This window comes from Heterocephalus glaber, unplaced genomic scaffold (genome assembly GCF_053883595.1).
Source record: "Heterocephalus glaber isolate CG9 unplaced genomic scaffold, H.glaber_assembly_v1.0 deba00001058, whole genome shotgun sequence".
Classification (NCBI taxonomy): domain Eukaryota; kingdom Metazoa; phylum Chordata; class Mammalia; order Rodentia; family Bathyergidae; genus Heterocephalus; species Heterocephalus glaber.
In genome coordinates this window covers 1,751,109-1,778,794 of record NW_028258184.1, presented here as the reverse complement: position 1 = coordinate 1,778,794, position 27,686 = coordinate 1,751,109, and the positions used below count along the sequence as shown (strand labels likewise).

The 27,686-nt window shown below is 33.5% G+C and overlaps 1 long non-coding RNA gene across 1 annotated transcript; it reads right to left on the bottom strand.

The window, feature by feature from the left end:
• Positions 1–27,193, bottom strand: LOC101710226 (uncharacterized). Its single transcript, XR_206374.3, has 3 exons — positions 27,075–27,193; positions 16,523–16,637; positions 1–6,741 (listed from the first exon to the last, which is right to left on the bottom strand). It is a non-coding gene; the product is annotated as an uncharacterized LOC101710226 (long non-coding RNA).
• Between the last annotated feature and the right edge of the window lie 493 nt (positions 27,194–27,686).

Sequence of the window (27,686 nt, the reverse complement as noted above, 5' to 3'; positions counted from 1 at the left end):
AACACAAGATGCCCAAACATTCCACACTGAAACTAGAAAACATTACTGAAAGACATTTAAATAGGAATTAATGAATTAAGCTATGCTGAGTTCCTGATTTAGAAAATTCAGTATTGTTCACTTGTCCAGTCTCCATGAAATAATAAAATTAATGTGAACTCAGTCAAAACTCCGCAAGGTCTACTTTAGAAATGGACAGAGTGATCCTAAATTTATGTGAAAATGCAAAGATTCTATGTAGAATAGTTAAATCAACCAGGAAAAAAGTAAAATTGAGGAAATAACAACATCCGATTTTAATACTTGTTGTAAGATTATGGTTCTCCAATCAGGGAAGTGTTGAATCTAGGACTGAAAAATACAGTAATGTAGCAAGTAGGGAATCCAAAAGTGGGCTCACCCAATTGTGTCAATTTGCACCTGACAAAGGAACCAAGAAAAGGCAAAGATAAATAATATTGGCATAATTAGATAAAATGTACAGAACAAAAAACTTTTGAAAATTCTACTTCAGTCCATACACAAAAATTATTTTGAGATGCATGATAGATCCAAATGTTAAATATGAACCACTAAAAGCTCTGGAAGAAAATACAGGAGACTATCTTCATGGGTTTCAGAGGAATGGAAACTATCCTAGACAATGGGAAATCTCTCTGAATATCAAAATTTAGGTTTGACACTATCAGATTAAAAGTTGCTCTTCAGAACATAGAATTGGAGAAATGCCTGTGTAGACGTGTATGTGTGTGTGAAAGTGTTTGTATCTAGAATATATAGTGAACTATACAATAAGGAAACAAAGCAATAAAATGAAAAAATGAATAAGCATTTGGCAAATGGCCGATAATACATGAAATTATGTTAAATATTATTAATCAATAGTGAAACACTAATATAAAGCACTTTAAAATGCCACTACTTGACTACCAAAATTTTCACAATTTAAAAACTGATTTTCCAATTACTTTCAGTGATACAAAGCAGAGGAAACAATAATACAAGTGCATGCACGAAGCATTGTAACCAATTCTGAAAGCAGCAAATAGCAGGTTTTTAAAGAAATATTGTGACCACTAAATCCCTCTCCTATATATTTAAGCAAGGGAAATAAAAACATATACCCACATGGATATATGAGAGAGGGTTAGCACAGTTTTAATAATAATTTTAATCATAATAACCAAAATCTAGAAGCATTCAAAATATCCAGTAAGGATGGACATCTTGTAATATACTCGTACAACAAAATACGATTAACAATGAAAAATAATGAAATTCTGATACAAGTAACATCATGAACAATTCTCAAAACATCATTTTGAGTGAAACAAAACACATAGAAGTGTGCACGCTTTTAGTGAAGGTATGAACTGAGATTGGGAAGTGGAGGAAGGAAATGTTTCAGAATTGGAAAGCCCATTTTGAAGATGCATGGATTAAAAAGGTGCATATTAAATCATTATACTGAGTACAAAGATGGCATTATGAAATTTTATTTTAATAACATTAAATAATAATGCATAAAAAGCATGATTCAATATTCATGATAATGGCCAATCAGACATATAGCACTAAGGAAAAATATGTTATTTTGTAGAATTTAATTCCTTAACATAATTTCTATAAAATAGTCTAGATTTGATTTTATAAGCCAAAGGCAAGATTATCAGAAACCTCTGTACATAATATTTCTTATCTGCTGCATCTACAACATCTAGACACCTTTGTGACGTATTCTTCAAAGAAAGAAATGGAAGTAAATATGTAAAACAAAACTTTACAATCATTTTCATAGTTAAAATTAACCATGTTGACATGTGAATAATTAAACATGGCTTAGTTCCTTTTAATTATTCCTTAGAATATCTGGATCTCAAAATATTAAATAAATTGGAGATTTTTAAAAATATATGAATAGAAATATTATTAAGATAGCATCTTATTTTCACAAGATTTCTCTATTACCCTTCTTAACAATACTGCTAAATTTTATTCAGATTTTTTGCTTTGATGGTTTTGCATTGTGTATTTAATATTCTTACATCAATTGCAAGATTATTTTAATTAGAAATTATCTATTAGCATCGTGTATGCAAGGGTTGTAAATGTAGAGACCACAGTCTCCAGGATGAACAGCTTCCTTGTATACTGGCTCCATGCATTTGTGCTGTACTTACCCCTAAAAATAACTATGGAAATAAATTTTAATAATTATACTAAAATATCACTTTCATTTCAAGCAGGATCTCTCTTGAATGAATGAGATATTTATTGAGGATAACAACTGAGCTAATGATTCATTTTTGTATCGATTATTTAAAAATTTTCTTTTCTTATGTATTCATTATTATTTATATTATTAATAGTTTGTATTTTTATTGGTACATGCTTGCAGTACCTAATGATTTTATTTCTTGTGAGATGTTAGCAAGTTCTGCAGGGAAAAAAAAGAAGACGTCTATATTTTACATTATTTGTGAGAATGTAGTATATCCACTATAGAAATCAGGATGGCGATTCCTCAAAAAACTAAAAATAGAAATTCCATTCTACCTAGCTATTCTCCTTCTGTATCTTTTTACATTTTCAAAGATTCATAATATGAAGTACCTATACTATAAATGTATTATGTAATTTCCTTACAAACATACTGTTTTTATTCTAGAGATTATTAGTATATATATTTACAGTTAAAGGATGATCATGCTCTTTATATGTTTCATTTTTATCTATAAACATAATAACAATGACAGGGCACAATGAAATGATGCTAGACTCACCTGGCTGACTGTGTGGGCAAATCTGATGCTCCTAACAGAGTTTTGTGTCAGTCTGTGTTCATTCCCTTCCCATTGCAGTCAATCAAGTCTTTTACTCCAATTTTTCAAATGATCAGCAAAACAATTGAGTTAGATTATGTTTTTTTCATATATGAATTATAAGCTTATGCATGTGCTTTTCAGTTGACATCCTACATTTTATCCCTATTCATTTTAAAAGTGCTTCTCTGAGTGCTTAAATATTTCTACAAAGAAAAACAAATGCTACTTTGTAGTGTCTCTCATGGCTCCTGTCAAGATTATTGTGCCCCATTGATTTTAGGAAACATTAGTGCAAGCAGCCAGACTATATAACTGAATTTGTGCCCGTAAGCATCAAGATGCCACAAAAAGATTAATCAGTGGGGTCTCAGATTGACCGATGAAACTAAGAGAAGTCTAAAGACCAATAGATTTCACTATTATTTCAAAGAGGAAGCATTCAAAAAGGTCAAAAAACATGGTGAAACTTTTATTTTTAACAGATGATTTCTTCCACTATACTCCAGGTCCACTTACTTTGGGAATAATGTGACACAGAGATATACATGTATGTATATACCACAAAAGACACATATATGTATATTTCTCACCTGTCATGTTAGTTATTGTTTCTCCTTCAGAATTTATACTCATCTAGTGAAGTTTTTACTAGTATTTCTCTAGAAAATTATGAAAAGTTAAGAAATACCAAGAGCTCCTTTCCAAAAGAGTTTATACTCATATGGGCATTCCTATTGAAAGTTTGCATCTTCACTAAGTGTGATAAAAAATACAGTGTTTTTCCAAAAAAAGAAAAAAAAATACAGTGTTTGCTACTATAAGTAAACATTATGGTAAAAGACACATTGCCAGTCGTCTCCCTCAAAATATTCCCTGTTGCTTGAACACACTTAGCTCATTGTTCTTACCCTCTTCAGAAGTAGTTCTGAAGTCCTTTTACAAGTGTCTTTAGCTGCCCTAGCATATCTGCTTGGTTCCCCTGAGCTGATTCAAAACATTTTGACTTTAGGGAAGAACTAAGAGTTGCCCAGTACAGATCTGGAGAATAAGGTGATGAGGACACACTGTCATGTTTTTATGAGCCTGCCCTTTTATTGCATGGCACTGGGCAATAGCATTTGCTTTATTTATTTTTTATCATACCTTGTAAAGACATGAAAGGAAGTCTTCTGTAGAACTGCTTCATGTCTTACAGCATGTTTCAATATATGTGTACTTCATGGAATGCCTAAATGAAGCGAATTAACAATCCATTGCCTTACATATTCATGTTTGTGGTAAAAATACCAAAAATTTACCCTCCTAGAAATTTCAATTATATAATACAAATGGGCAGAGCCAAGAGACAGATAACTTATGCAATGGGGGAAAATTTTTATGAAACCTACATTTGATAAGGATTAATATCCAAATACATATGATAGTCAAACAAGTCAATACGAACAAAAAGATCAATTTAAAAATTGGCAAATACAAATTCAGATATATGAACCAGTGTTCATCATCATTAATTGTATCAAGGAAATGCAAAGCAAAACCACAATGTGATATCATATCACATTTGTTAGAATAGTATTTATCAAAAAAGAACAAATGTAATTTTTTTTTCAAAAAATTTTTTCTGACACTCTTGCCATCATGGCCTTGAACTCACTGTGTAGCCCAGGCTGGCCTCAAACTCATGGCAATCCTCCTGCCTCAGCCTCCTGAGTGCTGTGATTACAGGAATGCACCACCAAGCTCAGAGAAATTTAGCAAATGTTCTTGAGGTGTAGAGAAAAAGCAGTATAAGTCATAGCAACTTTCATAGTGTTTTCCATAATGACTGTACTATGTTCCATTTCCACCAACAATTTCAAGAATTGCGTTTTCTCAGTAATGTATATAAGGTTAATGTGAAGAGGTACATAAGAAACATAAAGTTTAATACTCATTTTCATTTGGATTTTCCAATCATAAGTGTGCATGCTAGCATGAGAAAATGAAGTGCACATAGGTTGCTTAAAATCAGTACAGTAGCAGAAAATCTTCACAATGTGGAGAAGTGAGAGCCATGAATCTCCATCAACTGTGAACATGGCCGCAGACAGCTGCTTCGGGTCCCTGAAGAGTCCTCTTTTTCTACTTCAGGAGTTCCATAGACACAGTGAGATGAATGAGGCAGGACTCAGAATTTCCCATGTTTAGTGAGTCATTTTAAAAATTGTCTTTACAACATATTCATAAAGTATGATAAATGTGCTGGCGAGTCACTTTGCAGCAGAATTAGCTGCATTTTATCCGAGGTACACTTCAGGCTACCTTTGAATTCTCTGAGCGTTTGTATTTAAACGGTGAACAGTCATCATTTAGCCCATTCTTCAACTTTAATTAGAATCACATTGAAGTCAGGAAATTGAGAAGAAATCCTATATTCAATATTCAAAGAATAAGAGTCTATTGTTTTGAAAATATATTTCAGTTTACAGTAATCTATAAGCACTCTCACTGGTTTGTTTTTATTTCTGTGGACATCAAGCATTAGTTGTCAAGTATCAAAGGATGTATGTACTAACATATGATTTTCCCTGATGAACAACAGAAAAATACAAAAAACTAAAATCTTTATCCTAAAATGCTTTTGTAGAACATGAAAGCAAATGAAAATGTGATAACAAAAAATGATACATAATATTTTAATTATATAAACCAGAGAACAGTTTCAGTAGAATAGGTTACAAAATACCATCAACAATTTGAAACTGGGTGAGTACTACACAAAAGAGAAATCTGTAAACATGGAATCTGGATGAAGCAAGTGGTACGGGAGAGTAGGGGGAGTGAAACTCCAGGCAGGCTCCAAGCACTGACGAGCTGTCTGTCCTTGAAGATGTTTACATTCATTCATGGTGCACACACTTTTCCACTTGAGAAAACTTGTCACTGCAGTTTGTGAGGAACTGCAATGATATCATATGTACTAGATGGTATCTCAAAGCCTGAGACATCCTAAGATATCAACCAAAGTTACTTCCAGTTTTGTTCCTTTATTTCAATATTTTGCTAGGAACGTACCTAATATTTTGTACTCTAACAAGAGAGAAAAGTGGACTTAGTTACAACAAGAATAAATAATTATAAAACAGATGATCCCTATATTGTTAATTTGCAAGACGGTAGCCCATTTATTTTATGCATAAAAGGAGCTTTCTTTGAAACCTTAGCTGTGACATTGATGAAAAGGTTTTATAGCTCTGTAGAGCAAACCATAAAGAATATAAAAGTATGTATGTTGCAGAGATAATTGAGTGAATCAAATATGTATACACATATATGATGGAGCAAAAGGCTAGAACGTAGTAAGCAGACTGTGATACATTGGAATAGGTGCATTGTTGATTGTGGTAACATTGATGACAGTGTGGTTGATGACAATGATAAAGTCATCTTTCTATGTATTTAACTTTGGATAGAGCATATTACAAACTTATGCATTACCTAATGTATTTACTCTATGAGAGAAGACAAGTATTTGGTCATGTGTACAAACATTTATACTTTTGTTAAGGTATCTTTGTAGTTGTTCACTAGATTCTAGGTTTTTTATTTTAATGTGAATAAATATATCCAAATATATCAATCTTTATAGTTGGATAGTTGGTATAATCTGAATACTTAAACTTAGTGGTAAACTCAAAGTTACAATATTAAACAAAGAATAAAAATTGTGAATATCAGCACTAATTTTATACTGTTTTCAAAACTGCTTGTGTTTAATTTACTATTGGGAGAGAATGCCATTTATGCAATTCCGCTAATAATGAGCCCTCTGTGTTGCCCCTCTGAACGAAATCTGGCACCGCTTGACTTCTCTCCTCCTCTCAGGTACTTTTCATCATATCCGCAACACAGTCTCCATGGAAACACAATCATTTCCCTAAGAAGACAAAAAGTGAATGATTTCTGCTTAATCCTATCATTATTCATTTTATAACAGGTGAAAAAACTGCAACAGCAGCCAGTACTCTGCATTAAGGACAGGGCAGTTTAATCTTTGCACTAAGGCTGAGGCCACAGCAGTTATGAACTATTTTACTAACTTCCTGGAGGCTTTGTGGCTGATACACATGTAAGAGTGCCTCACAGTGCACTAATTTCGGGGTGGGAAGGATAGGGTCCATGACAGGTAGGACAGTTACGTGGGGAGGATATCATGCATTTGGTCTTCTCAGGCCACTCTCAACACAGTGACACTATCACATATTTGTTGACTGTAGGCTAACCATAATAATTCATATTTAATGTTGATTCTGGAAAAGAATAATGAAAATTCTGATAATGATGCGTAGTTTCTTGTTTCTTTGTGCATAAGCTTTGTGTATTGGGGGTTACCATTCTCCTAAAGTATGAGAATCTTTTGCAGATTTCTAATTTCAATGTACTTCAATCATAAATATATGTCTATATATAATGAGCTATATTTTTAATAAAAATGTTAACATGTTCAGAAAGAAAAAATAATTCAAATTAATTGGAAAAATGGTTTTATACCAAATGTAAAATTTAATAAAACCTAAGACAGCAGTTAAATTTTACAATAACTTGATGTTATTGTAAGATAACACATATAGATCTCTTTGAAAGTAATATGTATTAAATATTCAAATTTAAGTACAGTAAATATGAACAATATTTAATATGACTATTCTATAAGTAATCCTATGAAAATATATCTTAAATATGTGTTATATCCATTAGAATATTCTATGTTTTTTGAAAATAATAGTTTTGACATAAAATGGGGAGGTGTTTAAATATTTTATAAATCAATTCATAGCATATATAAAATTTAAAAACTGCTATTGAGGACTACTCAAGAAGCAAAAATTACCCAGAAGAGAATTCTGACTCTTTAAGATATTAGACACTGGGCCGGGTATTTAGCTCAGTGGGTCTGCCGCTTGCCTCACAAGGGCAAGGTCCCAAGTTCGATCCCTGGTACCAAAAAAAAAAGATATTAGACACTGAGAAATCATATCATGATTGCCTCTTACAGTAAGTACTTTAAAAATCTCAACTATTTTTAATAGGTGCTTTATAATTTTTAAACTGAAAGGTCATTTTTTGCAAATTCTTCTCACTGTTGGTACTATGATTTAATTTTTTTTTTTTTTGGCATAGTGCAGGAAAAACCTTACAGCAATTATACACAGATTTGAAATCTAAGGCCCTCTCATTAGTCTTATTTTGATCCATGCCCTTGACAAGAAAGAGCACCTATTCAGGAAAGAATAAAGGCTAGAGGCAATGTTCTGCACGTATTTATTGAATGAGTCATTTTAACGCACGTGTCAAGTCTCAACATTGAATTCAGCTTAATTTTATACAGCTAATTGCTCTCTCTTGAAATGGATTGCTCCCTTTTTACAGGGAAAATGAACAAAATATAGACAGTTATTATTTTGCATTAAATTAGAAATATATTTGGATGTATAGAAATGAAGACTTGTGATTATATTCTTAAATATAGACATAATATGCCTTATGTAAATTTGATCTCATCTATGCCAATCTTGGCAGTTACCTAATCACTTTCTTATTCAAGGTTTTGGGTTCAACAATTATCCTTCCTTTACATGATACATTTTTCTTTCCATATAAATAAAATGTTATTTACTCCACCTTAAAACATCTTAAAATTTTGTTGTGTTTATTAATTTATTGGTGCTCTTTACAGCAGTACTCCTCTGAAGAATTCTCTCCATTTATAGTTTCTGTTTCTGTCTTGTACTTTCTCTTATCAACCAGCCATAAAGGTGTTTACTCCTGCCACCCTGGTTAAACTATTCCAGAATTCTCTCATGACAATGGTTGATTTTCTGTAATTTATTTTGCTGTGTGCCTTATCTTGCAATAATTTCACTTGGGTTCCTGGACAGAAAACATCACTATATTTCCTCCTATTTGACTCACATGTATGTGTGTGTGTGTGTGTGTGTGTGTGTGTGTGCATGTGTGCATGTGTGCTTTCTGATTCTCTCTTCCCTAAGAGCTCACTGTTGGCAGGATCCAAGCTTCACATCACTGGTTCCTTTCTGTGCTCTAATAAAGTGTGTCTTCCGCTCACTTTAGTCCCCTGATAGTGTACATTTCTATGCCAAGTAATCCAACATCTTTAGTCCATACCATTTCTTATAGATCTAGTCTTCCATATTTAAGTGTTTATTTTATAAAAGTTTGGAACACAAGACACCTCGAGCCAAACACTCCAGACATCTCCCTGTGTTAACTCATTTCTACCAATCTTTGCCGACCTCAGGGTTGACAATCCCTTTCTATATATTACTCAGGCTAAAACCATAACCACATACTTGACTTTTTCCTTACACTCCAAGTCCATTTTGTCATGGAATCACATTATCTGCCCTTTAAACATACCTAAAATTCTATTATTTTTAAAAACCATGCCTATGTTACAGCCCCCACCATCCCTGACTTGAATTTGTTCAGTAGCTTCCTAGGTGGCCACTGTGTTTCCCAACCTGCCTCCCCCACCCAAGTCTTCAACCCCGCACTAAAGATCGATTCTGGTAAAAAGCGTACCAGGTGATCTCAGCCTTCTGCGTGAAGTCTCCAACATCTCGCCATGTTGCTTGCTGCAAGTGTCAAAGCTCTGCAAGGCCCTTATGAGCTCCTCTGTTGTCTTATCTCTTACTTCTCCCTCCCTTGTGCACTTTTCTCTAGTCCTGGTGGCCTTTTTCTTCTTTACATGAACCAGGACACCAAGTATCTTACCTTGCTGGACCTACCTCTACCTGGAACTCCTTTCCCAGTGAATCTGTGATTTGTTCTTTCACCATGTTGAAATCATGACTAAGACATCACCTTCTCACTGAGCCTTACCCTGGCCATGCTAGAGAATCATTACTCAGTACCCTTCCTTCTGCACTATTTCTGTCTGTGCTTGGTTTACCTTCTTTTGTTAATAGGCTTCTATGACCATACAGTGTACTTTATTTTGTTTACAGTTTAAAATCATTCAAACCTAGCTATAACATGCTACAGTATTTCCAAAAGAGAGTTGGAATAGATGTCCAATTTCTTCACCCATGAAATCTAAGTACCTAGAACAGCACCTACCACATAGCGAACTTATAATAAATATTTGCTTATATATTTGTAATCATATAACTCAAGATTTAATTTTAGAATGATTTTCTGCTCATATTTATTGAAGTGTGAAAAAATTATAAAACCTTTTAGTATATGTTATATTCCTACATTCTAAAAATATTGGTAAAAATATATGGTAATCACTTTTTATGGATGAAAATTTTGGTTACATTATACAATTGCCAGTTTACTGATTTTATGCCCTTATATCTTATATACATATTATAATTTCTTGTCTTTACATCTTTTCCTACTGTACAAGACTATGTATATGTTTTGTATTTGTTTATATATTTTTAACTTATACAATTTAGAAAACTTATGTATTCATAGTAAATATACCAGACTGTTCATTAATTGACAGGAATAAAACTAACCTAGCTTGATAAAATCATCAAGTGTTTTATCCTTACTTTTATATACTTTAATGAGTATGCTACAAATGAAATATATTAAAAGTAGAAAACTAATCAACTGGAAAAAATATTTTAGCATTATAGGATATTTAAAAAGTCGAAATACAAGAATGATGGAAAGAATGCATATTGTTACCAAATCTATTTGAAATTTAAAGATGGCTGTGGCCAGAAGTATGTTATAATACCTCTCTAAGCCTTGATTGATTTCTTCATGTACAAAATAGGAAAAATAATATTCACCTTTTATGTAATTTTATTTTTTAAAATAATATGTGCAAATTGTGATTTAAAATATATGTAAATAATTTATAGCAATGTACTAAAATATGATTAAAATAACATCTTAATAATGATCTAGCTCTCTATATCCATATTATTGTTTCTGTTTTATGTACAAAAAGAAATATTTTATATGATATATATTATGCATTATATAAATTATGTTATAGATTACATAGGATGTAAAAGTATAAATATAGGGAAGCATAGAGAAGCATACATGTGAAAACACACACCTACTCTTTCATTGCTTTCACGTATTTACACTGTTTGAGCAAAGATAAGTGATCATAAATTCTGAAACATCTCTAAATTATCCAAAATAGAATTTGGTGAATATCTATACCATGAATACTGCTTTGAAAATCAGTTTCATATACGTAAATTTGAACCATCTAACTTACCATAGACATTGAATTCTAAAAATATCTAAATTAATAGATAATGTGGTATCTTCTATTTTAGTTTAAAAGCATTTTCTCATTTGTAATTTTATTTTTAATAAAAAATTCCGTGTACAACATACTATAAGTATTGTTGTATGTAACTGGATAGGTTTAAGTTACAAAACAATTTTAAGCTGATATGTCAAATTTTTATTTGATAAAAACTTTGTATATTCAAGTACAGCATAATATTTTTTTGTGTGCATGTATATTGTGTAATGATTAAATCAAATTAGCATTTCTATAATTTCATATAATTATCATTTTCTTGTGTATGTGGTGAGAATATTTAAAAATATACCCTTTTAACATTTTCAATTAGTTTATTGCTAACTAACTTCACCACGCTACGTAATAGCTCTTCAGAACTTTCCTGTCCTGCATGGTTGAAATTTTGTAACCTTTAACCAACTACTCCAAATTCACTTCCATCTTCTGACCCAGCCTCTCCTCTCTTCCTTTGAGAGTTTGTTTTTGACCATTTTAGAGTCCACTGTAAGAAAGATTATGCGGTATTTTTCTTTCTTTGCCTAGACTTATTTTATTTAGCATAATAACCTCAAGTTTCACCCATATTACTGCAAATGACTGCATTTCTTGCTTTGTTCTCAGACTGTATTGTATTCTATAGTGTAAGTATATCACATTTTATTAACCCATTTATCTTTTGATAGGCACTTTGATTGAGTCCATAAGCAGCTACTGTGAATAGTGCTGCAATAAACACATTGCTTTTTCTTTCCTTTGGAGATATATATATATAGATAGATAGATATAGATATAGATACAGATATATATATATATCATAGGGTAGTTCAGTTGTATTTTGGGAAAAACTCTTGTATGGTTTGCATAATGGCAGTACTAATTTACATTCTCAGAGATACTGAGGGTTTTTCTTTTCTCCAAATATTCATCAGCTCTTGGTATGTTTTATCTGGTAGGAGTCATTCTAAGAATGATGTGATATACTACTTGACACTAAGCTTTTTTCACATACCTACTGATCATTTGTAGGTCTTTTGTTGAGAAACATCTATTCAGGTCTTTTTGCCCATTTTTAAACCAGGTTATTTGTTGTATGCTGTTGACTTCCTTATAGTTTGTAGATATTAATCCTTTATCTGATATAAGGATATTAATCTCATAAGGAATTTTGTTTGGGAATATTGTTTACTCCCATACCATTGACTATTCATTCTGTTGATTCTTCACAATTTCATGCAGAACCCTTTCAGTTCGATGGAATTTCATTTGTCTGTTTTTGTTTTGTTGACTAGGATTTGGGGGTCACATGCAAAAAAATCATTTAAACGCAGTGTAAAGAAATGTTTTCTTTATGTATCATTTAAAACCCACTTAATTTAAGAAATAAAATAAAATATGAAAAATATACCACCAAAAGAATTCCTATTAAAATTATTTTTAATAAATATTGGGTTTTTTAACTACTTTAGATAAAAAAGTTAAAAATCAAACAAAAGATGAGATCAGATCAATAATATAGCATGGATAATTTATTATTGTTTGGTAAATTCATAGTTGTATTTAATCAGATAAAAATAAAGATCATCATTTGGCATTTTATGCCAGAGGTCATTGCAGAAAACATTTGCCGCTGGTTTTACTGGTTGTTTACATATTGTTCTGAGAAAAATGATACAAGGTCCTTGAGAGACCTTTGGCCATTAAGTACATCCCATGGTTTCCAGTGCTGTTTATCCAATAAGACAGAGAACTGAGAGTAATATGTTTTAAAAAGCTTTCCTCTCTGAAATAAATATGCATTTTTAAAAGTTGAAATATTTCATTTGTATCATTTAATGTCCATTTAGCAAGCAAATGGCTAATCAAGATTTTACTGCAAAAGGAAGATTCTGAAATGCCGTAGCCATTTTAGTACCACCACGTCATGTAAATTTTAATATACGTATCAAGTTTATTTTACATTAAATATTATATGTACACTGCATTATATAGCTTTGGAATGAGAATTTATACTGGTCCTGACAATTTAAGTGTGCAAATAAAATTTGAAATACATGGAGTTAAGATAAATAAATGTGTACCTAAGGCAGTGATCTACATCATAGAAGAATATAAAAGGAACACAAGACACTATACCATCTATTATTACTATGTCTTTTTAAAGAAGGTCCTAGAAATTAGAAAAATAAGGGCAAAGTCATTCAAGTGAAAGTACAATGAAGCTATCTCTTGCTCAACATATTCCTAATCATCATTCTAAAAAATTTTTCACTTTTGCATATATTATTTACACCACTTCTATATCCCCTCCAAAAGTAAACTGATTACAATTATAAATGTTAAAAGAGGCAAAATTCAGAAATACGGAGATTTGATTTCTATAAATTTCAAGGAAGTAAAAACTAATGTCAGGATTTCTTTCTCTGATAAATGAAACCTCAAATAATTTATTCAAAATACATATAAAATTATGTTTATGTAACTTGGTTATAATTTACAAATGTTGTTCGCTCAGGAAGCTTACTGAATATAACATATAAAACCATAATAAAAATTACTTTTTTCTCTTTAACATGATCATACATGATTTTTCACTAATGTGAAGGCTATGATTTTAACCTTATAATCAAAGCATTGCAAACAATAATGGAAATAATTGAGGCGATCTTTGCAAATATTATTTGTAAAAAGATATCACAAGGAAATATTTTATGTGTAAACTGTAAGTCTTTATTCTTTTTACTCGTTGGGAGTTTGCTTAACTTTCTTATTTCTTATTCCCTTTAACTCACACTTTCTTCCTCTCCAAAGTCCTGTTAAAGATGCTGTAATCCTGGCTATATAGGAAAGTCTGTAGCTTGATTCTTGGTGCAGAACAGCAACTTTCCCCTCCCTCCCTCCCGTCCTTCCTTCCTTCTGTCCTACTCATGGCTACTTCCTTTGTAATGCTGGAGTAAAATCAGTGATTATAGATTTTGATAGAATTTTGAGATTAAGAAATTTTCTGATGTCAATAACTTATTTTTTGCCCTTTGTAATTTTGCTTCTTTTATTATATTCTTTCATTCACAAACACCGTATGCAAACATAGACAAACCAATTAAAATATTAAAGGTTAGTCTATATGGGTCAATGCTGGTGATATCAGCATTTGATTTACATTGTCAAATGATATATTAGAAAGTGATTTTTTCGAATCAGGGTCTCTGTCTATGTAGTTCAGGCTGGCCTTGAACTTACTTTGTAGCCCAGTTTTTGTAACCTCAAACTCAGGACAGACGGTGCTCCTGTCTCAGCCTCACAAGTGCTGGTTTGCATGCATGAGCCACTGCACCTGGTTAAATGATTTATTTTTTTAACTGATAAATATTGTTCTACTGTAATTAATTGATTTCACTCCATATATCCATACTAATCTGTCCTTTCTTTAAATTTAAAAATTAGGGTTCAAAAATATTCAAAGTGATTTTTTTGCCTTTTCTTATGCATCTAATAAAATGTCAAATTTTAAAAATCGAGTAAGTAAGGAATTATAATCAAATACATGGTTGTTTTAGTACTTTGGGATCAAAGCTCAAGAGAAGTGAAACAAAGGCCTGTTGTTAAGTCATGCAGGATATTAGTAAATAAATGTATTATTAATACATTAATAAATGTACAGCTAGTCCCTGAATTACAATGTTTCAATATGTGATATTTTTACTTTATCATGGTACAGTGTGATCATTGCCTAGTAGAAGCCACACGTATAATCGTGAACTTGTGTCCTCCCGGCTGGGAGAGCATGCACAATGCTCTCTCACAGGGCCCGCAGGGCAGTGGCTGGAATTCCCAGTCACCAGCTCCCCAGGAGGGGGTGCCACAGACGCCCCACGGCCCGTGGTGCTGGCAGGGGTTTGGACTTGTGTGCTGTGTGGCATCTCCGCGTGTCCACAAAACTCCTGTTTTACAGGTATTCTGTTTTACACGTTCAGTACAGTATTCAACAGATGACGGGACATGCAGCACACTTTTATAAAGTAGGCTTTGTGGTAGATGATTGCTCCCAGCTGTGTCTAATGTAAGCCATTCTGAGCATTTTTAAGCGGAGCTGAGCTAAGCCATGCGATTTTGTAGGTTAGGCATATTAAGGACATTTGTGATTTACAACACTCAACTTACACCAGATATTTTAAGACTTAACCCCATCAAAAGTGAAGGAGTATCTACACTTGTTAATTTTATTTTGCTACTGGAAATGTCATATTTAGTTCAATTGGAAGAATTTATTATGCTTCAGGTGGTATGGAAACAAACACTGTGATCAATAAGTAAATAAACAGATATGTTTTGTACAAAATTAAAATTGAGTATTTATACTTTGAGATATAATTTTATCAAATTACTAAACTAACAAACTACAAAGGAAGAAGTATGCAGCAAGTAATCTAAAAACTATCAAAATCATATTAAAAGTTTTTAAAGCGTATTCAATTTTATTTTAAAGTTTGTTAAAGGATTTTTTCTTTCTTCATTGCATGTATCTTTCCAGTTTCATTAAATCTCTATTTTTCCTTCTTAATAGCCACCTATTATTTCACTCCTGTTCATTCTTTTTTAACTTTAACAATCAACTCCACATTCCTTCAAACACTGAATTCTGTTGCTTCTGTACATACCCTTAGTAATAATTTGGATCCAATCGAGATAAAAGAAGTATAGGAAGAAAGCAAGTTTACTATGGAAGATTAAATCCCAGTTGTTGACATGAGCAATTCATGTGCCTCAGTAGAATAGGTATATTTAAGATTTTCAGCAAAACTTTTTTCCTGGTGGTTTCCCAGATGGCTATGTTACATATTATCCAATCACCTCACACTGCTTGCTCTGGAGTAAGTGACTGTGAATAAACTAATGACTGTCTCCCCTGGAATTTTTGAGTTTGTGACTGTAAGGGATTGCAGCCATCTGTCTCTAGTGCCTGAAGGATTTAATCTCAATGGATTTTGGAAGCCATATGTACTAGCAGTTATTTTATCAGAAAGCCAAAATAAGCACTAGTTTTCAGAACAAGCAAAAATAGGAAGTCAGTTGCTCAGAGATAGAGACTAATAAAACAGAAGGTTTCTCAAGGGCTGCACATATTCCTGAGGCCTGGAATCTCTTTTTAAATTTTGTTCAGATTTTCCGTGTTCTTATAATGATTCCTGTTCACATCTATGGATTTGTATTATGATTTGGGCAAATATATCATAAAAAGGAGTGCAAATATATCGTGGGCTGGCATGTCTGCCTGGGTTTGTCAGCTAAAATTTATAAGAAGCGCGTGTAATCAGATCGCCTCAGTCCACGGTGGCTTATTAGAAAGAGAGAGCAGATAACAAGGAAAGTCCTTCTCCATAGTCCTGGCCTCCAGCAAAGGTTCTCTACTCACCCATATTCTGCTTGGGATTGGGGAACTGCTTAGATCCACCGTGGTGATTCTTGATTCCAGACCCATTTCTTCTGCTTCTTCAGCAGCTGCTTCTTCCCATTTCTTTGGCAATGCCCTTTAATATAAAAATTAAAAACTAGCAATGTATCCATAGAATTTCAGTTCCTTGTAAATATAATGTGTGCCCAGCCTCATGTTAGATTAGAAAGAAGCTCCGGTACTGACACAGTTCTGTCGGTACACCAGGCGTTAGAGTATCACTAAAAATGAGTGTGAAATGGCAGGGAGGCAGTATTACATCTGTATGTACTCACAAAACCTGTTTAATGGTCTTCCTTTTTGTTCTTTTTTAACTGCTCTTTATGTGCTCTTGGTTTCTACCCTTGGTATGTGCTATTACTTGCCCTATCTAGATGTTCATAAGCAATCACATGCTTTACATTATCATCTTAGCAATTCTGAAATGGGTATCATCCAATCGGACTTTTGACAGAACTGCAAAATGTTGATGTAAAACTTCTTAGTGAATATTTATGCCCAGATAGTTCAGCATCTCAATTTAACATATTTAATATTGAATGTACTATTTTCAAATGAACCTCTCTCCTCAAACACTCCTACTCATAGAGTTACCCCAGCCTACAATTTGATGACAATACAGAAGTCTCTTTTTCTGTTATTTGCAACTAATTACTAGATCCTGTGAGTTGAATGCTTCTAGATTTCCAGACTCTTCATCCCATTGCTCATGTCATAAGTATTCCCCAAATCCCCCCTCATTTAGATTACTAAGGGCAGAGAATACAACTCAGGATGTTGAGATCTGAGGCCAGAATACAGTTTTCAACTTCTAGCTATCATACTTACTCTACAACTTTAATTTTTCTGTACTGTAATATACTATAATGGAAAACAGAAAAAAAAATCACAGTGCTTACATCACAAGTTCACTGTAAGGATTAAATATGAACCTATGTTTAAGTGCATAGACATAGTTTAGTAGTTGAGTAAAAGCTTCATTGATTTTGGTTTATATTGAACTTCAACACTCCAGTTTCTCCAGTTCTTCAGGGGTTTCCCCCCCGATTATCAATCCAAAACAAAAACTTGACCTCTCCTAAGCGCTCTAATTGACTTTAGTTACTTTCATCATAATATTCTGACTCAGTACGTGTCATGGTTTGATTCATGCCTGCTAATCCTGCATCATCTATCAGGAACTGAGGCTTTGGAACAATGACTTAATCAGGTTTTCCTGCATATACCTAGCTGGGTCTTATCTGAGGCTTTCCTTAACATGTGCTCTGCTTTCTTCCTGCCTCTCTGTTGAGTTTCCTCTTAATCTCTCTAAGAAATCAGACTGATTCATGCACTACTCTCAACTATTCTTTGTTCATTTCTTCCTCTGATTTTGTGATATCTCTTTCATGAATAGCATTCTGAAGAAATCCCGTATTTCAAGACTTCCTGCATTAATTGATTTTTGCATTGGCCCTTGATTTAGGGTTTGATATTAAGAGAGGATCTGCAAAGTAAGCAGTTTTGTGTTTTGCTATAATCACAGGGAAGTTATTGAGAGGTCTGAAGCAACACAGAATCAGCCTGAAATGGCACTTTAAATATATATCCAATTAGGGAGAATGGAATAGATTAAAAGAGGATCTCCAAATGGAAAATGGTTTTAGTTCAAGTCTCTATTTTTTTCATGGTTCTCTGTGGACAAAAACACCGAAGGATTCTGTTTATTAAGTAATTATGTCCAACCAGCGGAACAAAAGCAGTTCATATGGCCTCCAACAAATATCAGCATGTTTCCCTTGAAAATTTAAAACACCCTAAGGGCCAGTCCAGTGAGTTCATGTGGTATCCCAGTGCTCCTTGCTCATATTGCTTAACCATAAGACTGAAAGTACATAAATGGGAAGACTTGAGACAAAAGATCATGTGGAATAGGAGTAAACAAACTATAACCTTTGGCCTCAATCTATAAAACAAGTCTTATTTAAGTACTGCTATGCTCAACACTTTATATACTATCTTGAAGTTAGAATAGCAGAACTGGGTAGCTGGTACAGGGTCTATATGCACCATAAAGTTGAGAATGTTTACCATCTCATCTTTTACAGGAAACACTTTTAGCTTCTGATTTAGAAGGATGATTCAATTCAAAGTGTGATATGATAAGGGCGTGGACAATGACACAGGCCCCGAAATTCAGTGTCATTATATTGAATTAATAGACTTCTGAATATCTCCTATATGTCATGTGTTCTTGGGAAACTATAAGAGATTTGTCATGATGTTCAAATGTTATGGATTAAATTTGAAATCATGGCTGCTTGATGTGTATAATTTTTTCCTAAGATCTCTTATTAAAATGTGTCAGAAAATTTTATTTCTATCAAAGATCAATTCCTTAATCAGACAATAGGTGATGAGGAACAAAGATAATTCTAAAATGTGTCCTTTCAGACATTGAAACCCATGGAAAAGTTGATTGTTGATATCATCAGAGAGAAGATTGCAAGCAAGGTTTTAAGAAAGGTCAATTACCATTGTGATTTTAGGTAATGGATATGGAAATCCACCTTAAAATCATATTCTACTGGACTTGCAAGCTGGTCATGATATGCTAACTAAGGAGAAATTGCTTTCTCTTTTCCATTAAGAAGAAGGCTTGGTATGCTTTTCCATTAGAAAGCATCATATTTATGGATAATTGAAATCATTCCTTTCCTATTTAAGGATAATTACAGATAACAGAATTAGTCCCCAGAACTATCTGTCCTTCCTTCCCCCCCCAATCTGTAACCTTGATCAGTCATGATCCACTCAGCATAACTTCAGAATATCAAAGTATTCTGCAGGTAATCACTCCAGATTCATACACATAATCGTGAAGGTGGTTTCTGCAATATTTTTGTAGGATTAAGATGATACCCGAGTTAGAGATAAATATAAATTAGTAGACACAATAGATAAAATTCAGATGTGAGCTACTCTATAACCTACAGAAAAAGCCTATATTTTATATGCATGAAACATGTGTGTCTCTTGGGCCGCAGATGTAGGTCAGTGTTAGAGCATTCGCCTAGCATGTGCAAGGCTCTGGGTTTGACACCTAGCATGGCGCAAAGAAAAAAAGTGTATGTGTGAGTGAGAGAGAGAGAGAGAGAGAGAGAGAGATTATAAACACATAGAAGTTCTCTATCTGTATTTTGCTACGAAAGAAAAATAGAAAAAAAAATTATTTTTGCTGTAAAAATTAAAATTTCATCTTTTTCTAGATTAAATAACTTAATCTATATTAATAAACCAATAAAATTTCCCTATTGCACTTTCAGCAAATTATTCGAAACTCTTATAGAGAATTATTTGCTTGAGGTATTTCTTCTGGCTATTTCTTTTATTTCTTCTAGATGTTGCTGCTGGAGTATTTCTCAAACAAACAAAAAAAAAGAAGCTCAAATCCTTTCATTTTTCCACAGACAAAAGAGTTTTCTTGCATCTCAGACTTATTAATGAGTATTGTGATGTTCCCAATCCGACTGCAGGTCCAGTGGCAGACTTCTTGCTTGAAATTCCAATGCTTATGTGAAAATGACGGATGGAGGATTTCTAGGTTCTGGTCGTCTTGCACAGCCAAAAGCTGGGGGGTGGGGGGGGCAGCTTCCTGTCCCCGCACTACTGCTCCGCCTCCTGCACCTCTGCATTGCTTCTTCCCAACCTCTTCCCTTAGAGTCAGCTACACTCTCTGCACAGCTATCCTTCATGCCATTTTCTGTTCACATCCATCTCTCCAAACACTGAGGCATTCTGAACAAATTGTGTCTTAGAATACTATTTATCTCTCAGACACCATTGCTTTTTGACCCACTGGAAGCATCTTGTCGCCGTTGATGTCTTTTCTGAGTTTCCGAAGCTTTCCAGCATGTCACTGCCACCCCACAGATACAGGGACTTCAGCTATTTCCCCGTTTACTCTTCCCCCATGGTCACAACTTTTTACTATTACGGCAGAGGCTAGTTGCTCCTGGCTTTGCACAAGATACCTTGGTTTCAGACATTGTCTACAATTTATAAATACTTTTTAACCCAGAGAATATTTTGAGAAGAATTTTATAGTCCTTGCAGTTCAAGAATCAGTAATTACTTTCCAACTGTTTACATGCCAGGCCATTTTAAAGTATTGCCTGAGAACAAACAATTTTTCATTAGTGACTTGTTTACTAAAAAATTGTAATGTGTTTTGCAATAAATTTTTCCATTGCTGTAGACAGAATATATTACTCAGGTTTTTTTGTTTGCTTGTTTGTTTGTTTGTTTTTTGGTACTGGGGATTGAGCTCAGGACCTTGCATTTGCAAAGTAGGTGGCAGAACTACTGAGCTAAATCCCGGGCCCTATTACTCAGTTTTAAAATAAAACTTAATGCTTAAAAATCTTATTTAAAGAATATAGTATATTTGCAATAAATTATCCTGAATTGGAGATATCATGGGTACGAATTTTACATGTAAATATGAGAGACATAGTTTCAATTAGATTTCATGACTATGAATCAGAAAATTGTACTCATATTATCATAGTCCCTATAATATATGCAAATTGCAAACATCATTGAACTGAAATTTGTTTATTTTGAAAAATTAAGTCATCTTGCTAATATTGAATCTTGTGTTTCTTTTTTATATGACATATTTATTGTCCCATTAATGTAAACTTAAATTAAAACATGGATAAAAGAAAAATGTATTAAAAGTATTTTTCCACAAGACAAAATTTTCACTTTCTGTGAAATGGAAAACATTGGAATTCAAATTTTCAGTTCAATTCTAAAACAAATATGTAAAGCTGGCTAGCTTTTTGGCAGTAAGTATATTCATGGCAGCAGATTCATGGCAAAATTTTCTAACCATGGCTGAATAAAATTAATAACTATCCTTTCTCCTTTGATATTTCTTCTAATTTTGTATTTGGATAAAAGAATAAGGAGTGCTTTCAATCAATTTTTTTTCAATTATGAAAACTTCATACCCAAATTTTGTTTTCATGATAAATCCTTTGAGTTTTTTCCTCCTCTTGTTTCACTTTCTCTGCTACTAATCCCGACATTAGTGCTAACTGCATTTTTGCCAAAGTAATTTGTTTAGTACATGTGCATATATATGTTCATTACTTTTCAGCGTAATGGGGTGGGAAGAGGAAGATATCTTTACAATCAGGGAAATGGCCATGATCTTAATTTTAAAAAGTGGTATTATTTAAAAAGTGGTATTATTTACAATGGAAAGAGCAGACATCTCTAACATAAATCAGTCAAGACTAATTCATCTTCATTAAATATTTTCTAGATACTTTAGAAAAAATAGTTTCTCAGCCTTGACCTATCTATCCAATGAATTGAGAAAGGTTTTTATGGACAGTTTAACTATAGGAAGCTAGAACAATGATCTAAGTAAAGAAATTTTTAATGTTGTTGTCAGGATGTATAAATCTACATGTTGTGTCACAAATGGCTTTTCAGTGCCTGTTCTCAGCTTCAGTGCAGAAATCCTGTGCTGAGCCTCGATTAGCTGAACAAAATAAGTGGCAGGGAAAGATATGGAGGTCATGCTTATTTGAACTCCAAATTTTATTAATTACCATCTGTTAACCTCCTAGAAGATGAATGTACTTCTTTTATAAAAGGTATCTTTCTATTTGGAAGATAGTTACTGTTATTTTGCTGGATGTGAGAACTAACACTGTAGTGAATAAATATTAGCCGGATATTTATTTACTTTGCATGTTCAATCATCACCAGCTATATATCATATAGAAATAAATATTTTTATACTTTATACTTTTTTATTTTTATACTTTTTACTTATATTATCGTTGTCATTGAGGACTTTTATTGAGCCCATTTCCTTACAGATTTATGTCACATCTTTCTTCTGAGCATTTCAGAATCCAAACTATGGCCTCAAGTTTGAACTCCTGACTTCAGATGTTTTCTCCTCAAAGACAAACTTCCCCCTGCACTACTTTTGTTCACAAACTTATAAAAATTCCCATGCACCCAAATTTGATTAACTATCCCATTTCTTATGTTCCTACTTATTCTGGCTCTTGAATTGTTTATTTAAATCTTACTTTTTTGTCACAACCCAAATCATCCTCCTGAGGTCCCATTAATGGACTTAATCCAGTTCCTACAGTGATGAAAACACATCAGCTACAGGAAAGGAAATGTAAGTTTTAGGAAAACTCTTTGGGTAAAGTAGGCTACAGTAAGAAAAAGTAAAGGTGATACCAGAGCATGGATCCGACAAGCCTCTGGTTCGAAAAGTTCAAAAACAGTTCCAGTTACTGGTGCTAAACCTAGGTGAGGGTACGTATTGATATTTTAAAAAGTTATCTGAGAGGGGTTTTTTTTTTTTTTTGTACTGGGGATCGAACTCGGGACCTTGCGCTTGCGAGGCAGGCGGCGGAAGCACTGAGCTAAATCCCCGGCCCTCTGAGAGGGTTTTTAAATTTTTAATATTTGTCAATTTAAAAATTGCAACTTAAAAAAAAACATTATTTTGACATTTTAACACACAAAGGAAGACTTTCTCTCCTGTACCTTTAACAATCACTATGTTGGATTTTCTCTCACCCCTTTAAGACAAAACAGAGGTTTGCCACCAGCTTCTCTCCTGGACAAAGCCTGATGCTGAGGCCAATCAAGAGGCTCACTGTGATTTGCTATACTCTGCAGTCTACCGCCGCTTTGCACTGTCCATCCGCCGCAGACGGCGAGCAAAGCACTGTAAAAACCCGACCTTAATGTAACCTGAGTATTTAACTAGAATAAGATTCTTTATAAGCCCCCATAAATAGCACTTGTAATTTGGTTCAATTAAAGTTTTAGTGGCCATAAACTAGGAAGACTGATTAAACCCAGCCATGATTAAATTCAAATCAGGTATTTAGCAAGTCTCTTATCCTTTCTAAGTACCAGTTTCCACAAGGATGATGTGGTATCGATACTGCCATCTCAGAGGTGGTTCTGAGGACTTTGTATGCTATTGTTTGAGACACGTTCAACACATTAAGTACTGATCAGGAGATGCGAACCATAATGTCAGGAATGGTCAAATTCAACATTGTGTGGGGGAAAAAAGAAGAGCAAAATCAGTCTCCTACATTACAAATCCTTCAACCTCACCTCTTTGGCAAGTTGCATTTTGTCCATAAACACAGGCAAAAATAATTTTATATACAATTAAAATGAAAGGAAGAGAAAGAACACATATCCCCAAGAAGAATAAAATAGATAATTGGATTCTAATATATGTTGAAATACTATTTTAATATTTGTATAAAATACTTGCTGTTTAAAGAGAATGTTGCAATAAAGGAATAAAAGAACTTAGAATATCTTCTCATGAACTTGAATGCAAATTACTTTTCCTAATGGATTTTTAAGTTTCTGCTGCATTTTAAGAACACTGCTTTTACCTTCCTGACTCGCTCTTTTATAAACAGAAGTGAGAATACAGTTGATTCTCTTCCTTTCTCTACTTGTTCTGTCCTTTTGATTACCAGATAAAAGCTTTACATCTAGAAGTACAATTCCATTGTTTGTAAACTATTTTTTTTCAGACTTGACTTTGGCAGAGCATTCGAGAGATTCTTTATAAAGGTGCTGACATTTTTGAATCACCAGCAGTTTAATCTGGGGGAAGGTAGCTGAATTAGACCTATTAACTTCAATTGGAATTGAACAATCATCCTGGGAAAGCTTGTCCAAGTGGAAATGAGTATAGTCAAATTTCAGGCAAGGGATATGAGAACATCTGAACGATGCGATCCAGAGTGCTAGAATCTCATCTATTAGGCACGCCCAGAAGCTTGTTTCAAGCCCATATAAACAATGAAAATAGCTGAAAGACAAAATAAAAAGAGGTTTGGGATGTCCCTGGGTATTTCATTTAGAGGAGAAATGATTTAAAGTAGCCATAAACTACCCTTAACAAAATCAGATAATGTTAGGATGGGTTATATTTAGTATAGAAGTCACAACTCAATATTTTCTCAAAATGTGGCTGAATTAGTCCTTAGGGGTTTATAGATTTACCATGCTATAGACAAAGGGACATTTTTAAAAAATGAACAAATACTCTCCTATTGTTAAATATCTGAGGGAAATTGACATTTAAAAGGCCTAGTTTTTCCAATACTTTTGCAAACACATAATTGATTTAGCACATAACTTCTGTAAATCCAAAATACTATGTGTGAATTTTATTTTATTTTCTATCTTTAGGAGAAGCGTACATCTATGTTGTATAGCTATCCACTTCCATAGGCAGGTATGCACGTATCCTTGTATCAATTAATTTAGTAATCTATAGGTTTGGGGACTAATTTTTTAACACAGGATAGTGAAATGGTAATACTTTTGTGCCTAGAAACTCTCCATTTCTGCCATGTGAGGATTCAGGTCACTCCTTGTTCCAACACGAAGTTCAGGATTCTCTTAGCACTGGTAAACAGTAATACCTTGAGTTACAAGTAACTTGTTCTGTGAATGTTCTGCAAGATGAGCAAATAGTTCTAATAAATTTGAACTTGGTAAACAATCAGTGTCTTGAAATATGAGCAGTACATGACATCGAACATCACATCTGAGCCAATGATTCATTTCCTCTCTCTCTCTCTCTCCCCATCTCTCTGTCTCTCACTATGGGATTGTGGGTGATCATCTCCCAAAAGCAAGAGGTTATGGAGGAGATCTCGTCTGCAAAGGAGGAGAAGGAACAGGAACTTCTCACCTCAAATGAGGTTAAGGAGATGTGTAAAATATTGAAAACAGTGCAAAATCTTGTAGGAAAGCACCACCCAAATAATAAGGCTGTAGCAGTGTGGGTGATGGATCTGTTTATCAACAATGCAATGTCACTTTTCCGTGAAATCCTCAAAAGGAGGCAGGTTCTTTGTTAAAGTGCCATGAAAAGAAAAAGATACCATTGGGCCCAGTGATTCCCTTAGTGATAGTGAAAGTCATCCTACACAGTAACTGTTCTCCCTTGTCTGCCTCACACCAGCCATGAAGATTTTCCAAAGCAACTACAAGTTAATTTGTTTATCTTTATATTTTGTATTTTCTATATTATTTTGTATTACATGACAATATTGTAATCATTTTTGTATGAATATTTTTCAGTTGTGGAATGAATCATCCGAGTTTCCACTATTTCTTATGGGGAAATTCACTTTGATATTCAAGTACTTTAGATTACAGTCATGTTTCGAGCATATAAATTATGCTCGTAAACCAAGGTTTAACTGTACTTCCTAATTTCTACTAAACACATGCCCCCCTCAAGTGAATAGAAGAAGTAAGTGGAATCTTTCAGAGGTATGAAGTTAAACTATAGAGTATGTGGTATAAAACAGGGGAGTAGAACAAGTCATGGAACTAGTGGATCTAGCTTGCTTCCACACCTCTACTTAATGTATGAAGCTCTTGTGTGATTGTGGAGCAACAAATAACAAGCAAACACTACCATTTCATGAAGGTGATACTTTAGCAAAAGCTGGAAGAGGTCATGTGATGATAAGCTAAGGATGCCAAACTTCGAAATTTGATAGAAATGTAATAAATTAGCATCTCACTTCTAAGAATGCAGGATTTATGAAGTCTCTAAGCAATGTAACCACAAAAGTCAAAGGTATATCTGAGGGTCAAATGTTCACTTTGAAGAATTGAATAATTCAAAAAGAGATGTGTGTATTACAAGAAAGGAGATAATGTCTTCACCAGCGATTGTACCTGTGATGTGAAATGCATTTCATAAAATGGCACCAGTTGTATTATATCATTAAATTCACTTCCTAAAGACAAGAATATGTTATTGTAGCATTTGCCATAGTTATCAAAGACATACAGAAAAGAAACACTCTAATTAAGCTTATTTTCCCCCCACTGGGCAGTAAATTATTGACCAAACTTAATTGATCTGGTCACATAGATAAACAGTTATATAATCCATTCCCAGTGAATTATTAACCTGCTTGAAGATTGTGGTAAACTGAAAGAATATATAAATACATAATACATATTAGTTTATGATTTAAAATTTGCTAATAACTCAGAAAATTTTATATAAAATGTCCAAACAGAAAAAGTAGAAAAATACATTTATCTCAAAGTTGCTTTTACTTTTAAAGAAAAGAGTAAAAGAAACACAATTCTTCTAGGAAATTGTATATATTTTATGATAAGCCTGCTCATATACTACCATAGAATATTATAGAATAAAATAGAATATAGAATCTTCAAGCAAAACCCCCTTTTAAAAAACAAAAAATCAACTCCACATATTGATTGTAAAACTGAATCTGTGCCAAAATTACTTGCTCATTTTAAGAACAATTTTTAAAATGTTAATATTATAAAATTAGTAATTGCAAATATTTTAAAACCCAAATTGATCTATGTGACTAATAATTTTAAAAATTCTTCTTTTATCATTCATATTGTCTTCTCCCCTCCCCTGAGACAAATTTCTGAATAATACCTGTTGGGGACTGGGCTATGTCACTCAGATCTCACAGTCTGGAGGTCAGTGTTATCTTGCCTTGGGAACAGGAAAGTATGCAGAAGGTCGCATGCCTCCTGGCCATTGGCAGAATGCCGATAACCCAGCGCTCCTGAGGCAAGACAGCATCTGTGGAGGACAGCTGTCCATATACAGGCATTTGGGTGAAGAGAAAATCCGGTTTCTCTTTAATCTAATCCTTACCCCCCCATTCTCTATAGTTGCTGTTCCATGAAGGATGTGCTACCCCTCCTCTGAGCTTCTCACTGCCTAGTAAAAGAAGGCCAACCCTGGAGTTTCTGCCTTGGAGCACACTAACCATAGACTAACCTCTGAAATTGTGTCAAGACAAATCTCTCACTCTTTAAATGGTGAATGTTGGCTATTTCGTCCCATCGATGTAAATGCAATGCAAAAGATGATAAAGAATACAGTTTGTGTTTAATCAAAGAAATTATTACAGTGAAAGAAACATTATTATTAATCCCCTTAAAATACTTCCCTTCACTTATAACACTTTTATCTCATTGTTTGCTACTCTGTGAACTAGCTCTGAGTGTCCTCTTTCCTGTCTTTGTAGGATGTAAAAAG